We start from the raw sequence: 16896 nt of genomic DNA on the forward strand, positions 1-16896 counted from the left end.
TACATACCTATGCGGAATGTTTTCTTATCTTCAGCCACTCCTTACTTGGAAACCTTTTGTTTATGATGGATACACCCTTTGTAGAAACTCTGCAGCCCTTTGACTGCTGTCATTTCTAACATTCCTATTTAGTTCTGATAAGGCATTATTTATTACTGTTACTTAGCATAACAAAATATGGCATTATAGAGGTAGAAGCTAACAGCTAAGATGAAGATACTTATCTGATAGTGGTAGAGCGAAGTATGTTTGTGATTATACATGTTGGTGGTATACAATGCTTCAATTTCAGTGGAACTGAATGTGCAGAGGTGAGTGTAAGCACCACCCAATACTAGGAATAGAACAAAAACAGGGACTGCTAGAAATATCTAGCAGCTGTGGAAAAATCATTGAAACAATAGCTACGATGATTCAGATGAAGGAAAATTTAGAAAGTTAAAAGAAAGGGCAAGGCAACAGTGGGAGTGGAGATAAGGATAATGATCTACACCAGGCTTACCAGACTCTAAAACAGTTTCTTCCCTCAAGTTAGGCTGATCAATGCTTTCACCCATTAACCCATCCCACCACCACTAATTTTTCATTTCTTGTTAGAGTCAAGTACACGCATGTACACCATGTCACTTTGTGTACATACAGTAAATCTACGTACTGAATACAAGCTGATCATGTGTATTTATATTTATTGTGTTCTTCATGCTTATTGTGTTTTTTTTAATATGTTGCATCTGATCTGTAGTAACAATCATTGCGTTCTCCTTTACACTTGTGTACTGACGTAGGACAATAAAGTGTTGAATCTTGAATCATCAGTGTTGAACAGGAAAAAAGAGAGGTACAAATATGAAGACTCACGGACAGGATGGGAAAAATACTAAAGTGGCAAAATTAACTGCTATTTATCAGAATACTCACAATGTTTATAGCAAGATGGATAACTGATAACACAATATAATAAATGATGATAATCTAACAACCATTATATGCGAACTGCAGAACGCACACTCTGATGGATTATTTATTGTCACCGGAGATTTCAACCATGCGAATCTCAAGTCAGTGCTCCCCAAATTCCATCAGCATGTGGACTTTGTAACGAGAGGGGCAAACTCATTGGACCTTGTTTATACAAACATCCCCGAATCATACCAGGTGGAGCCCCGCTGCCACCTCGGTTACTCAGACCACATCTCTGTTATGCTAATTCCAGTATACAGACCGCTCGTCAGATGCTTCAGACCAATTCAGAAGCAGGTGAAAACCTGGCCAGCAGGAGCCATCTCTGCTCTTCAAGACTGCTTTGAGCACACTGACTGGCACATGTTCAGGGAGGCTGCAACCGATGGCAACTCCACCAACTTAGAGGACTACACAGCATCAGCGACCAGCTACATCAGCAAGTGCATTGATGACAGAAGCCATGGATGTGCGTGGAGGTGCGTGTGCTGCTGAGGACCCGAGACTCTGCCTTCAGAGCAGGTGACAAGGCAGACCTAACAACAGCAAGGGCCAAACTGTCCCAGGCCATCAGAGGGGCAAAGCGTGCACATGCCCAGCAAATCCACAGCTACTTCCAGGACAGCAGTGACACGGAACGCATGTGGAAGGGCATTCATGGCATCACCAACTACAGGACAACATCACCTGCCTGTGCTGGTGATGTCTCCCTCCCAGATGTGCTGAACAACTTCTAACCTCGTTTTGAGGCAGAAAATGACATGGTGGCAAGGAAGACCACCCCTCCTCCCAATGACCAGGTGCTGTGTCTTACTGTGGCTGAGGTGAGGAAAACTCTATGCAGCGTCAACCTGCGGAAGGCTGCTGGAGCAGACAATATTCCTGGCAGAGTGCTCAGAGGATGTGCAGACCAGCTGGCAGATGTTCTCACTGACATTTTCAACATCTCCCTGAGCAGCGCCATTGTTCCAACGTGCTTCAAGGCCACCACCATCATCCCCGTGCTGAAGAAGTCTTCAGTGTCCTACCTCAACAACTACCATCCCATTGCACTCATATCCATCATCATGAAATGTTTCGGGAGGCTCTTCATGAGGCACATCAAGACCCTGCTGCCCCCCTCATTGGACCCCCTGCAGTTTGCGTACCATCCCAACCATTCAACAAACAATGCCATTGCCATCACCCTCCACCTGGCCCTAGTCAATAAGATGACTACTATGATAGAGACTGCAGAAAGGAAAGAGGTGAGCTGGTCAATCACCAGAAGTTGAACACCATCAGACTAGCAATGGATTGACCACTAAAGCAGCTGTGAGAATGCTAGTTACTAAGGTTAGCATGAGCCATTATGTTAGGTAGAGACACAAGAGACTGCAGATGTTGGAAATCTTGAGGAACACATAAAGGAGCAGGAAGAACTCAGAGAGTCAGGCAATATCTGTGGAGGGAAATGAACAGTCACATTTTGGCAACACGAGTGAATCTGCAGATGCTGGAAATAAATAAAAACACAAAATGCTGGCAGAACTCCTGATTTCCTGTTTCTCCTGTTTCCTCCTGATGAAGGGTTTCGGCCCGAAATGTCGTCACTACCTCCTCCCGTAAATGCTGTTTGGCCTGCTGAGTTCTGCCAGCATTTTGTGTTTTTAGACACATTTTGGGTTGAGACCCTTCATCACAACTCCTGTGTTATGTGATTGCATTATTTCAATCTGAATAAAGATAAATTATCACAGAGTGTGAAATTCTAGTCTTATCATTTGCTAAATTTTTGGGTTGGATCGTTGTATAGTTAGCAGCAGTTCAAACCCAGCCTTCTGTCAACATGGGTAGATGTAAAGAAAGTAAAGCTTGCTAATGTCCCTGAACACATTGACCTGAATACTAGACCCTTAAAAGTAGCAGAGAGCTCACGTCATTCTACAGGTGTGCGATAGGGATCATCCTAACAAGCTGCATCACTCCATGGTATGGAAACCGCACTGTGGCTGGCAGGAAGCCTCTACCATGGGCAGTCAAAACTGCCCAATACATCACTGGTACTAGCTTCCCCACCATCAAGAACATATATACAGAAATGTGCCAGAAAGAGGCCAGTAACATCATGAAGGATCTCACCCATCCTTTTCATGGACTGTTTGTCCCACTCCCATCAGGGAGCAAGTTATGTAATATTTATGCCAGGACCACCAGACTCATAAAGTTATTTTCACCAAACAGTAAGGCTGAAAAATACCTCCAACAACTAACTCACCCCCTCCTCACCCCCAATCAACAACTACTTTATCTTTTCCTGTCAGTCACCTTATCTACCAACACTCCTATGCCTAGCATCATTTTAAAGTCAATCCATGTTTATAAGCTACCTTACCATTTATACTGTATGTTTGCATTTTTAAAAATTATTATTATGTTCTTTATCTTACTATGTTTTTTTGAGCTGCATCAGAGCCAGAGAAACAATTATTTTTTCCCCCTTTACACTCGTGTATTGCAAATGACATTAAACGATCTTGAACCTTGAATCTTACTATTATCTTCCAAGGTTCTCCAGATCCTCGAAAATTTTCAACGGACTGGAAAACTGAAAAGATAAAACCCTTCTTCAAGAATGAAGGGAGAAAAATCAGCAGGTAAATATAGTCCAGTAGGCTAACACCTGTTCTTGGAAAGTTGCTGATAACCATTATTAAGTAAGCTATTTATAAAGGGAAAACTGTATTTGACAAATTTATTAGAGCTCTTTGAAGATGTAATTTACAGTGTGGATAAATCAGAACCTGTAAATGTGTGTATTTGAATTTCAAAGGGCGTTTAATAAAGAGCTACATGAAGGGTAAGTCTTCATAGCACTAGAGGGTCACACGTTTCTATGTATAGTGGACCAGCTGAGCAACAGAACAGAAACAAATGCAACCATTTAGACTGGCAGGGTAGGGGGTGTCATGGCAGCAAAGGTGGTGGCAAGGTAGCACTTCGGTTAATGTAACAGAACCAGCGACCCAGGTTCAGTTCTGCTGTTGTCTGTAAAGAGTTTGTACAATCGACTGCATGGGTTTCCTTAGGGTGCTCTGGTTTCTTCCCACATTCCAAAAATGAATGGGTTACAGCTAGTAAATAGCGGGCATGCTATGTTAGCCCCAGAAGCATGGTGACAGTTTTGGGCTGCAGCCAGCACATCCTTGGACTGTTTAACATTCATGCAAATCACATATTTTACTGTACGTTTCAATGTATATGTGACAAATAAACAAAACTAATATAACGAGCCAAGTTTGTCTACCAGGAGCACATTGGAGTTAATGATACTGTCATCTACCTACTGAACAGAGCCTATTCCCATTTGGTTGAGTAGGGCAGCACTGTGAGAATCACGTTTTTTGCTTTTTTAAGTGTCTTCAATACCATACAGCCCTCATTGCTGGGGGAAAATCTCCATTCAATGCAGGTTAGCATTTCCATTGTATCCTGTATAATGGACTGACTGACAGACCACAATTTGTGTGGCTTCAGAGCTGTGCGACAGACATGGCTACAAGCAACACTGGGGTCCCACAGGGGACTCTATTGGCTCCCTCGCTGTTTACCCTGTATACCTCAGACTTAGATACAACACAGAGTCATGTCATCTGGAGAAATTCTCTGATGACTCAGCAATAGTTGGGTGTATAAAGGCAGGACAGGAGGATGAATACAGGGCCCTGGTGGAGGATTTTGTCAAATAGTGCAAGCTGAATCATCTGCAGCTGAACATCAGTAAGACGAAGGTGATGGTGATGGACTTTAGGAATATTAAACCTGCACTGCTCCCTGTAACTATTGATGGTGAGGACGTAGATGTGGTGAGGACCTACAAGTACTTGTGGATGCACCTGGATGACAGACTTGCATGGACCACCAACATAGAGGCTGTGTACAAGAAGGGCTAGAGTCGCCTCTACTTCCTGAGGAGGGTGAGGTCCTTTGGAGTATGCAGGCCTCTCCTTCACATGTTCTACCGGTCTGTTGTTGCTAGTACAATCTTCTATGCAGTGGTGTGCTGGGGCAATGGCATCAACTTGGTTGATGCCAACAGGTTCAATAAACTGATTAGAAAGGGTGGTTCAGTTATAAGAGTCAAACTGGACATACTGGAGGCTGTGATAGAACAAAGGACCCTACTGAAAATCCTGGCAATTCTGGACAATATTTCTCACCCTCCGTATGCCACGTTGGCTGAACAGAGGAACACCTTTATTAATAGACTAAGACAACTGCACTACTCCAAAGAGCACTACAAAAGATCATTCTTACTCTTGGCTATTAGGCTCTATAATGAGTCAACCTATAGCTGGGAAAATGATGACCCCCTCCTGTTAGACTGTTTGAGGTAACTTACTTTTTTATTCTTTCTTACTTCTCTTCTAATATTTGTATATCTGTACAGTTGTAATGCTACTGTGACACTGTAATTTCCTTTGGGATCAATAAGGTTTCCATCTATCTACTACAGGGAACAGTGCTGGGCCTCAGTTATTATAAAGGATATTAATAAAATTGAGTGCATTCTGGAAAATGAACAGTTAACATGGGGAGTCAACATCTTAACTCCAGAGTTCAGCCCAAACTTTTGCATTACCCCTCCTGATCACCCCACAGTACAGGACTTCAGGGTGAAAGGAGGAATTATGTCATGCATCACTCCTTTAAGGGATTGTTAGACAAATCCCTTGATCTCTGGTTTTATCTTTGATAAAGGTGTTCCATATCAGAATCTATATAGTGCAGATAATTTTCCTTTAGGAAACAGGAATGGGAATGATAATAACTCTAATTGCCACTGAATAATTCTCAGGGTTGTATATGATGGCACATATGTACTTTGATAATAAACTTATTTTGAGCTTTGACCCCAAAGGAAGATTCTGCGAAGATCTAACAATTTCTGTCAGAAGGTCTTCTCTCGACAATGTTAGCTGCAACCATGAGAACTGCTGATAACCAGCACCTGTGATGTCATCAGATTTACTGAGCAGCCAATTAATTAAAGAATTACCTAAGACTGCAAAGCAGAAAGGTTAAAAAAGAATCATCATCATCATTATGTGCCGTGTTGTATGAAGTGGGGGATCATGGTCTCATGGCAATTATTGTTCCTAAAAAACTTTTCTACAGAAGTGGTTTGCCATTGCCTTCTTTAGGGTAGTGTCTTTACAAGATAGGTGCCCCCAACCATTAACAATATTCTTCGGAGATTGTCTGCCTGGTGTTAGTGGTTACATAACGAGGTCCTGTGATGCGCACCAGCTGTTTAAATGACCATCCGCATCCTGCTCCCATGGCTTAACATGACCTGATTGGAGGGATAAGCAGGTGCTCCACCTTGCCCAAGGGTGACCTGGAGACTGGCGGAGGGAAAGAGCGCCCTACACCTCCATTGGCAGAGACATATCTCCACCCTGCCACCCAAAAAAAATCATAATATTTAATTAACTTTCGAAGTACCAGATAAAGAATGAAAAAGATAAAGGTAGATGTTTAGCACACATAAACATTAAAAAGATGAAAAACATCTATTCCGCTGGAAATATATATATCAGGGAGAATTTATACAGCTTTTTAAGAGCAAGAGAATTTGCTATGCAGTAATTATGGTTGAGTATAATATTAAAAAATCATTTAAGATTTTCAGGTCTTATTGTGACAGTCGGCCCTCCTTATTCGTGAATTCTGCATGCGCGAATTCAACCAACCGCGAATCGCGAAAACCCGGAAGTGCTCTTCCAGCACTTGCTGTTCGAGCATGTACAGACTTCTGTTTCTTGTCATTATTCCCTAAACAATGCAGTATAACAACTATTTTACATAGCATTTACATTGTATCGGGTATTGTAAGTAATCTAGAGATGATTTAAAGTATACGGGAGGATGTGCATGGGTTATCGTGGATCGGGATCGAAAAAAATCAGAAGTTCTCTTAGTAAGTAACAGGTACATCCGGTATTTAGTGTCAGTTAGTCAAACGTTTGTCTTCGTACATAGTATATATCTTAACTTTCTATGCATATAAAATGCTTAAGAACGTATGTTTCAGCACCGGGATCCAGTGACAGACTGCTCCCGAGTGTGCTTTCCACAGTGCCGGGTTGATGTGGAGGATCAAAAACCCAAAACCCCAAAACCCAATAATTAAACCACTTGATGCACCATCAATAACTCTCTGAGACGTGAGGCGAGATATAGGTTTTTATTGGCTGGAAGAAAGAACAAGCAGCAATTGACCACCATGCTACATCCTGGAGACTGAGGCCGGGGCGGAGTCCCCAATCGCCTTTATACCGGGGTCCGTGGGAGGAGCCACAGTCAGTGGGAGGAGCCACAGGAGCAGTCAGCAGGGGGGGCGTGTCCAGACAGGTATATGTAGTTCACCACACCACTGTGTTGCTTAGTAATAATTGTAGCTTTCATCGAGGCAGGGCCTTTCTCACTTTATCCTTTAAAGTTGTTCCGATTGTTGACCGACGTAGCCTAACGCTTTTCCATTGACTGATGGCGTTTCACCTCTTTCCGACCGCTTTATTATTTCCACTTTATTTTCAATTGTGATCATGATTATTTTCTTAACAGAAACACTGTGGTTTCAGAGCTCACCGCCGGGTCCTAATGTCCACCGTACTGAGACAGGTTAAATAAGGTCTGGGGTTCCACTGGGTCCTAAGGACCACCGCATTAAGACAGGTTGAATAAGGGACTTGAGCATCCGCGATTTTTGGTATCTGCGAGGGGTCCTGGAACCAATCCCTCGTGGATAAGGGAGGGCCAACTGTATAATGCAAGTGCATAACCTATAATGTATTACAATATGGAAAAGCATGCCCTTCATTACAGATCAACTATTTGCATTTTTGTAATTAACCAAATAACTCTATCCATAGAATTTTATCAGACAATGCACAGCTTCACAACGGTTCAGGGGTCAACTTTACTTCTTGACATGTGGTGGTTTAACATTTCTGCTATGCAACCAGCCATTTCGAGCATTTGGCTTCATTTACATCAGTCAAGTGAACTATAAGCAGTCAAACATGGCTCAAAGGATGCAGTAAAAATGAACCTAGAAGCTAAGTCATAAATGTTAACTGTGAAGATTTGAAGGAATCAAAAAAGGTGGGTGGGACAGTAATTAGAAAATGTTCAGCAACAGTTGCTGCCCCAGTCAAGCGGTATCATGTCCTAAATAAACTAAGGGTATCCCGGCTATTTTCTCAATTTCTTCTTGTTCTTTAAGGGGTGTCCCGAATAAGCGGCTTCCTTGATAAACCAGTGGCCCAATTAACTGGAATCCACTGTATTTCCAAATGAGGAAAGTGTGCAACTCAGAGAGAAACCTGTAGATAGTGGTGTGCCTGCCGCCTCTGGTTGCAGAGGTAATGGTTTGGGACACGCTGTCAGAGTATCTTAGGTGAGTGACTGCAAACAATGTTGTTGATGCATGCTCTGCAGCCAGTTTGCACAAGTAGTGGAGGGAATTAAGACTTAGTTGGGCTGCTTTATCCTTTAAGGTGTTGAACTGTAGCTGCACATAAGAAGAGCATGCCATTGGATTTATGACTTGCAGATGATAGAAAGGCTTTAGGGAGTTTCTTGTTTCAAGATATCGACTCTTGTAGCCACAGTATTCATGTGGCTAGTCCAGGTGAGTTTCTGGTCAATGGAAACCCCCAGGTTATTGATTGCGGGATTTTTGCAAAGGTAATGCCCCGAGTAGGTGATTAGAGTCTCTCTTCTTCATCTTTCGTCTTTAAATTACTCAGACAAACTGATTGCTCAGTAGGCTTGTAGACGAGAGATAAACGAGGATATTAACAACAGAGTAATTAACTAAAGACATCAAGTTAAAAGTAATTAAATAAAGTAGAGTTACAGGATCAGGAGAGGTGCTGCAGTTGGATAACGTGGGAGCTGGTGAACCATTGTGGTTCCTGGTGACCACATGTGCAGCAAGTGTTGGTTGCTTGGGGAACTTAGGCTCAAAGATGATGACCTGGAATCTGAACTTCACACACTGCGATGTATCAGGGAGGGGGAAAGTTACCTGGTTGTTATGTTTTAGGCTGCAAGCACATCCATTAGGTTAGTAAGGCATTTGACAATATCCCGCACGGGAGGCTGGTCAGGTTGCTTGGCATTCAAGATGAGGTAATAAATTAAATTAGAAATTGGCTTTGTGGAAGAAGCCAGAGAGTGGTAGTAGAGGGTTGCCTCACTGACTGGTCTGTGACTAGTGCTGTGCCACAGGGATCAATGCTGGGTCCTTTGTTGTTTGTCATCTATATCAATGATCTGGGTGATAATGTGGTTAACTGGATCAGCAAATTAGTGCCTAACACCAAGATTGGAGGTGTAGTGGATGGTGAGGAAGGCTCTTTTGACTTGTAGAGGGATCTACTCCCTATGGTAGGATCAGCCTTTGGCACATTGGCCTTCATAAATCAATATACTGAGTACAGGAGATGGGATGTTATGGGAAGTTGTACAAGTTTTGGTCACCTGCCTACAAGAAAGATGTAAACAGAGTTGAAAGAGTACAGAGAAAATTTACAAAGATGTTGCTGGATCTGGAGGACCTGAGTTATAAGTAAAGACTGAATAGGTTAGGACAGTATTCCTTAGAATGTAAAAGATTGTCAGAAGATTTGATAGAGATATACAACATTATAAGAAGTATAGATAGAGTAAATGCAAGTAGGCTTTTTCTGAGTTTGGGTAGGACTACAACCAATAGTCATGGGTTAAATGTGAAAGGTTAAAAGTTTAAGGGGAACATACTGGGAAACTTCTTCACTCAAGAGTGTTGTGAGTGTGGAGTGATCTGCCAGCACGTGGTGCATGCAAGCTTGACTTTAACATTTAAGAGATGTTTGGACAGGTACATGGATGGTAGGGTATGGAGGGCAAGGATGAGCAACCTAACTGTGCTCTGTGATTTGGGGGGGGGGGGGGGTTGAAATTGGGTATAGTACAGCCACAATTAAAACAGACACAATTTTCTGTCTCAAGGATTGCAAGTACTAAAGGCTGCTGCCCAGGTTCAGCTTTTTACATCTGATCTGCAGAAGAATTTAGAGAGGGAGGCAGAAGTGAGTACAGTTGCTGTTTGCTAAGGAAAGGTTGTATGGGAAGCTGAAAGGTCTGTAAGTCCCTGAACTGGATGGACTGTACCCCAGGGTTCTGAAAGGGATAGCTGAAGTGATTGTGGAGGGATTTGTAGCAATCTTTCAAGAATCTCTAGATTCTGGAAAGGTACCAGAAGACTGGAAAATCACAAATGTCATTCCATTCTTTAAGAAGGGAGGAAGACAAAAGATAGGAAACTATAGGCCAGTTAGCCTGACATCAGTGGTTAGAGGATTAAGGATGAGGTTTTAGAGTACTTTTAGGATCTCAATAAAATAGGCTGAAATCGGCATGGTTTCCTTAAGGGAAAATCTTGCTTGACTAATCTCTTGGAATTCTTTGAGGAAACAACAGGCAGGATAAACAAAGGAGACTCAGTGGATATTGCTTACTTGGATTTTCTGAAGGCCTTTGGCAAACTGCAAAACAATATAAGAGCCCATGGTATTGTAGATAAGGTACTAGCAGGGACAGAAGATTGGCTGACTGGAAGAAGGCAAAGAGTGGAAATAAGAGGGCCTTCCCTGACTGGCTACCAGTGCCTAGTGGTGTTCCTCAGGGGTGGGCATTGGGTTCACTATTCTTTATATTATATTAATGATGTGAATGATGGAATTGATGACATTGTAGCCAAGGCTGCAGACAATATTAAGATTGATAGAGGAAGCATGAAGTCTGCAGAAGGACTTGCATAGATTGGGAGATTGAGCAAAGAGGTCCAGAGGGAATACAGTATAGGGAAGTGTATGGCCACGCATTTCGGTAGAAGGAATTAGACCATGTGACATTGGGGCAGAATTACGCCATTCAGCCCATTGAGTTTGCCTCACATTCAATCATGGTCCTCTCAACTCCGTTCTTCTGCCTTCTTCCCGTAACCTTTGAAAGCATAACTAATCAAAACCCTAAAGATTTCTGCTTTAAATATATCAAATGATTTGGCTCCATAGCTGTCTGTGGCATTGAATTCCGCAGATTCACGACCCTCAGGCTAAAGAAATTCATCCTTATCTCTGTTCAACAGGTGCGATCCTCTATTCTGAGGCTGTAACCTCTGGTCCCAGACACTCCACTATAGGAAACATCCTCTATTTCATCCCCTCTATCTAGGCCTTTCAGTATTCAATAGGTTTCAATGAGATCCCCACTCATTCTTCTAAACTTCAGTAAGTACAAGCCTGGAGCCATCAAATGCTTCTCATATGTTAACTCTTTCATTCCCGGAATCATTCTCGCACATTTTCTCTGAACCTTTTCTAATGTCAGCACATATTGTACTTTCTTAGATAAGTGACTCAAAACTGCTCACAATATTCCAAGTGTGGTCTGATGAATAAATACCTTATAAAACTTCAGCATTGCATCCTTGCTTTAATATTACATTTGCCTTCCTTACCACCGTCTCAACTTGCAAGTTAACCTTCAAGGAATCCTGCATGAGAACTCCCAAGCCCCTTGGCACCTCTGATTTAGAATTTTCTCCCATTTAGAAAATATTCTATGCCTTTATTCCTTCTACCGATGTGAATGACCATACACTTCTCATCTATATTCCATCAATATTCCATCTGCCACTTCTTTGCCCATTCTCCTAATCTGTCTAAATCCTTTTGCAGACTCCCTGCTTGAAGGATTGTTGAGGATTTTGTTGTGTTCAGGCAAAGGCTTCTTCATTTGCATTTGTTGTCAATCATTTCTGAAAAATGCTAAGTACTGTATTTCATCTTATGTATTCCTTTTAGCTCTTTGCTTGGCCAAACTCTTGTATTAAGTTAGCCAGATATGCCTTGTCTTTCACATTGCATGATTCCCTAACTCTGTTAGAGCATTTGCTCATAAACGTTCATTGAAAAATTACTTCATCAGTTCCCAGACTTTCCTCTGACTGGACGCAATTGATCCTTTAACTTTAGCTACAAAGCTCATGCAACTATTGACTTTTACATTTCAGGACCTCAGCAGATTAACCACGATTCGGGAACTTGCTTGGGTTTTTTCTTTAAATAGTTTTATACCTTTTGCTGGTTTGCAGGACAAGCATGTCTGAAGAAATACTTGCACGTCTATGGAGCAGGGACAGAGAGTGGAACTGCCAAGTTGCTCAGTTAGAGAGCTCACCTGGATGCAATGGAGTCAATACACTCGTTCCATGTTACAATCCAACCCCATGATTCTATGAAAATATACACTGTTTATCAAGATTTGCAAAGAATTACAAAGTGTTTGGATGATGATACCCAATCAAGCCATCAACTTTGGAACCTTTGGCTATTGCCAGAGTTAAGGATGAACTTGAAGGGATCACACAACATTCCATAAGCAGCGGTTCCAGAGTTCTCTTTTTGTTCCAGTAACATCATATTTCAATAGGTCAGTGTTTTAATTGGCTTTTCTTACACAGCATGTCCATTCATCCTTCAGACAAAATTGCTTCAATACTCACAACACATATAATCCCAGGTGCACACACTTGATGCAGATTAGAGAATTAACATTTCTTAAACAAGGGAAATGACACCTCACTCATAGAAAATAGAACATAGAATAGTGCAGCACAGGAACAGGCCCTTCAGCCCACAATGCTGTGCCAAACCAATGAAATTAGCCATCAAAAGGCCAACTAAACAAATGAAATCTGCCTACACAATGTTCATGTATCTACGTTTTCTTCATTTTCATGTGCCTATCTAAGTGTCTCTTAAAATCCCTAATGTTTCTGCCTCTACCACCACTTCAGGCACCCACCACTCTCTGGGTAAAAAAATCTGCCCTCATATCTGCTTTGAAAGTACCCACTCCTTTGAAACTACACCTTAAATGCATGGCTTCTGATTTTAGATATTTCAACCCTGGGAAAAATACTGTCTGGCTACTCTATCTATGCCTCTCATAATCCTATAAACCTTTATCAGATACCTCCTCAGCTTCCGCCACTCCAGAGAAAATAACCCGTTTGTCCAGCACACGCCCCGTAATCCAGACAACATTCCGCACCCTCTACAAAGCCTCGACATCCTTCCCATAGCGAGATGACAGAACTGTAAGCAATACTCCAGATGTGGCCTAGTTGATGTTTTATAAAGCTGCAACATAACTTCCTGACTTTTGAACTCAATGCCTCGACTAATAAAGGCAAGCATACCACTTTTGTAGCTACTTTCAGCCAGTTGTGAACCTGAACCCCAAGATCCCTCCGCTCATCAACACTGTTAAGGGTCTTGCCCTGAGCAGTGTACCGTCTCTTTACATTTGACCTACCAAGGCATGACACTTCACATTCGGCTGCATTAAACTTTATCTGCCATATCTGCAACTGATCTATATCATATTATATTTCTTGCTTGTCTGCTATGCTATCCACAACACAACCAATCTTTGTATCATCTGCAAACTTATAAACCCACCAATCTACATTTTCATCAGGGTCATTTATATACATCACAAACAGCAAAGATCCCAGTACAGTTCCGTACAGAACAACACTAATCACAGACCTCCAGCTGGAATAAGGCCAATACCCTCCGTCTTCTGTTTGTAAGCCAGATCTGGACCCTGTGTATTTTAATCTTCTGAATGAGCCTCCCATGAGGGACCTTGTCAAATGCCTTACTAAAATTCGTATAGACAATATCCGTAGCTCTACCTTCATCAATCATTCTCGTCACTTTGTCAAAAAACTCAATCAAGTTAGTAAGTCACAACTTGCCCCACACAAAGCCAAGTTGGCTTTCCCTAATTAGGCTATGGTTTTCCAAATGCTCACATTATCCCTAAGAATTCTCTCCAGTAACTTGCTTACCAATGACGTGAGACTCACCTGTCTACAATAACACCAGAAAATTAACCTGAATTTTACCTAGAACACTAGACTTTATGTTTACAATGACATTATTTGTGAAAATTGGAGTTACTTTGCTCAGTTGCTCAGATTTCTTTCTATCATTATAAAGCCACTCACAGACTAAAACTACACTGAATAATTTCCAGTGATAAGTGTTAATACTTTGCACTAAAAATAAAAGCAGTTATCCAAAAATTCATTTCACTGCTAAAATGATTTAATGGCTATTTAAAAAAAATGTAAGTTTGAAGTAACCTTTTTAAAGTAGCACTTACGAGGAAAAGCTCATCAGATTAAAACATAGTGTTTGATGGATTGCTACTTGACAACACTTTGGAAGCAAGTGCACACACAAGGTGCTTTCATTGTAGAATACCATGAATCTGTGCTGTGGGATTCATTAAACCCTATCCTGTCTGCTAATTAAGTCCCTGGAGCTAGAGTGCCTCCATAGCTAGCTAAAGATGTGACCAAAATCTGACACACAGTGATACGTGCTATTTTTGGTTTATGAATGTTCTCTGGATCTGAGAGCAGTGTACAAACTATGGGCATTTCTTACTTACATATGGGGTTTAACTCTTAGCTAGCCAGTCACCAAAGAAGGAAGAAAATTACTGACTACTTTCAGCTGTGCTGGGGGGGGGGGGGGGGGGGAAGGGGCAACATAAAGTCAAAGCATCATAGCGATGAATTTCCTCCCTTTGCCTAATACCTAAAAACAAAAATGAAGAAAGAGAGGATGGTGACACAAAATTCCAAACTTCCTCGCCATTATTTAATGCCTGCACACATGGACTTGGCTATTCAGTGAAGTGGTGCAACACGGGTTATTTCAGGTCCTCATGCTCATTACCAGTTGATAATAGAATTTGGGAAGACAAGCCAGGAGGTAGATCAGTGGACCCAAGAAGTCCTGGCAACAAGCTGAGAGGATTCATCAGCTATAGGATTTGGGGTTCTGTCTGCTTTCTCAAGTGGGCACAACAGGACTACTGGGTGAGTAGGGGTGTTCTGCTAATGGCCTGGACAACATTTATCCTTTCAACTCGCATCAATTACCTGCTTTTTGGATCTTGCTGAGTGCAATGTGGCTGCTGCAGTTGATCAGAATTGGTACTAAAGTCCTTTTAAATAATATGTTATACAAATGCAAATTATTTATTTTCTCTTCAATAAATGAATTTTGGGGCTTCTGAAGCAAAAGCACCAAATCACTGCTGGAAGCACTGACTTGTGCATGATTTTGCTTTAACTAGGCTGTTCAATGGTCTATAACAATAACTGGAGCAGGTTCTTAATGATACTTGAGTTGCTGTGTGTTATTCTATAAACCTCACAAACTTTCATTAAGTAAATCCATTTGATCATCCACTACACAGCACTGCTGTAATATAGTCACAAGAGACTGCAGATGCTGGAATTTGGAGCCACACACAAAACACTGAAGAAACTCAATGGGTCGAGCAGCACCTGCGGAGGGAAATGAGAAATCGACATTTCAGGTGGAGACCTTTCAACTGAACTGGGTCTCTCACAAAAGTTCTCATCATATTTAATTGCTGTTTGGATGATTAAACTCAAAAGACAGGAAGTGGGTTTAGGCTGAATGTGTCCATGTCAACTGTCAGAGAACCAATGTCTGAATAGCCTCTGCTTGTGTTGTAAAATACCTTAATTCCAAAACTTTTACTTGGTCAGATCTAAGGAGGCACAGAAATTAGAATGCTCCTCCGTGCCCCTGACATTTTTTGCTTCGTGCTAGGAGTCCTTTCATCCTACTCCTCCCTACACCTAAACCTAGAATCTATCTCAACATGAGCTCTCTGTAGATAGGTTGGGCCATCTATCTCTCTCTGTAATTAGAGTGACTGTAGAGTTACTGTTTGGCACACTTAGATTTTTTTTTGTCCAGTTGCAGCAACCAGAACAGCTAGATAGAATGGACATGGAGAGGATGTTTTCAATAGTATGAGAATCTAGGATAGTCTCAGAATAGGAGGGCATCCCTTTAAAACAGAGATGAGGAGGAACTTCTTCAGCCAGAGGGTGGTGAAGCTGTGGAATTCATTGCCGAAGATGGCAATGGAGGCCAAATCTTTGGGTATATTTAAAGCAGAGGTTGATAGGTTCTTGAGCCGTTAAGGGAAGAAGGCAGGAGAATAGGATTATGAGGGAAGATAAATCAATCATATCAAATGGCGGAGCAGACTCAATTGGCCAAATGACCTAAATCTGCTTCTACGCTTTATGATCTATGACCAGATTTCATCTCTCCTTATGAATAAATCATAAGATTCCAAGACAGAATCTTTCTTTTTTACTTCATGTTATGCTTTGTAGTTTATTATTCCAGATATTTTACTTGCATTCCGGGTCTCAAGGTGGCCCTTAAGGCAAACACTCATTCCACACTAATGGAGTCAATCACGACACTGGCTGCAACCACAGCATCATTCTCATTGTAATGGAGATCAATGCACAATATTTCACCATTTATTTACCTGTATCAACCTTGTACAGTGATTCCCTAAATCTAATCCCTAGCAAATTCAATTACAAAAACTTACTTTCGGTTTGCATTATTGGGCTGTACATTCTTAAATCATTTGGAATAATGAAGCTGCTGATCTATATCCAAGAGATTCTTCTGTAAAGAATGACTTAATTCTTTCCTTATTAATCTCTAGCAGAAGTAACAGAAATGAAGCTACTTTATATTGAAAAAATATAACTTATTGCCTATTTGTACACTGCGAAAATCACAGTTCTAACTTTGTCTTTGCTTTGTCCCAGCTAAACCAAACCATATTCACTTATCTCTGTGTTTTGCTGTTCTCTTCCCATTTTATATCAAAGATTGCTGAACTGTGCATGTGACATAATTTAATAAAAAATACTTTAGCTTATAATAAGTCTAAATTCAAACTAGGTTT

The 16896-nt window shown here is 41.4% G+C and overlaps 1 protein-coding gene across 2 annotated transcripts in view; it reads right to left on the minus strand.

The window, feature by feature from the left end:
• Positions 1-16896, minus strand: part of stard13b (StAR related lipid transfer domain containing 13b) — a 426906-nt gene that overhangs the window by 380821 nt on the left and 29189 nt on the right. The gene's annotated exons all lie outside the window — the stretch shown is intronic.

This window comes from Hemitrygon akajei, chromosome 4 (genome assembly GCF_048418815.1).
Source record: "Hemitrygon akajei chromosome 4, sHemAka1.3, whole genome shotgun sequence".
Taxonomy (NCBI): domain Eukaryota; kingdom Metazoa; phylum Chordata; class Chondrichthyes; order Myliobatiformes; family Dasyatidae; genus Hemitrygon; species Hemitrygon akajei.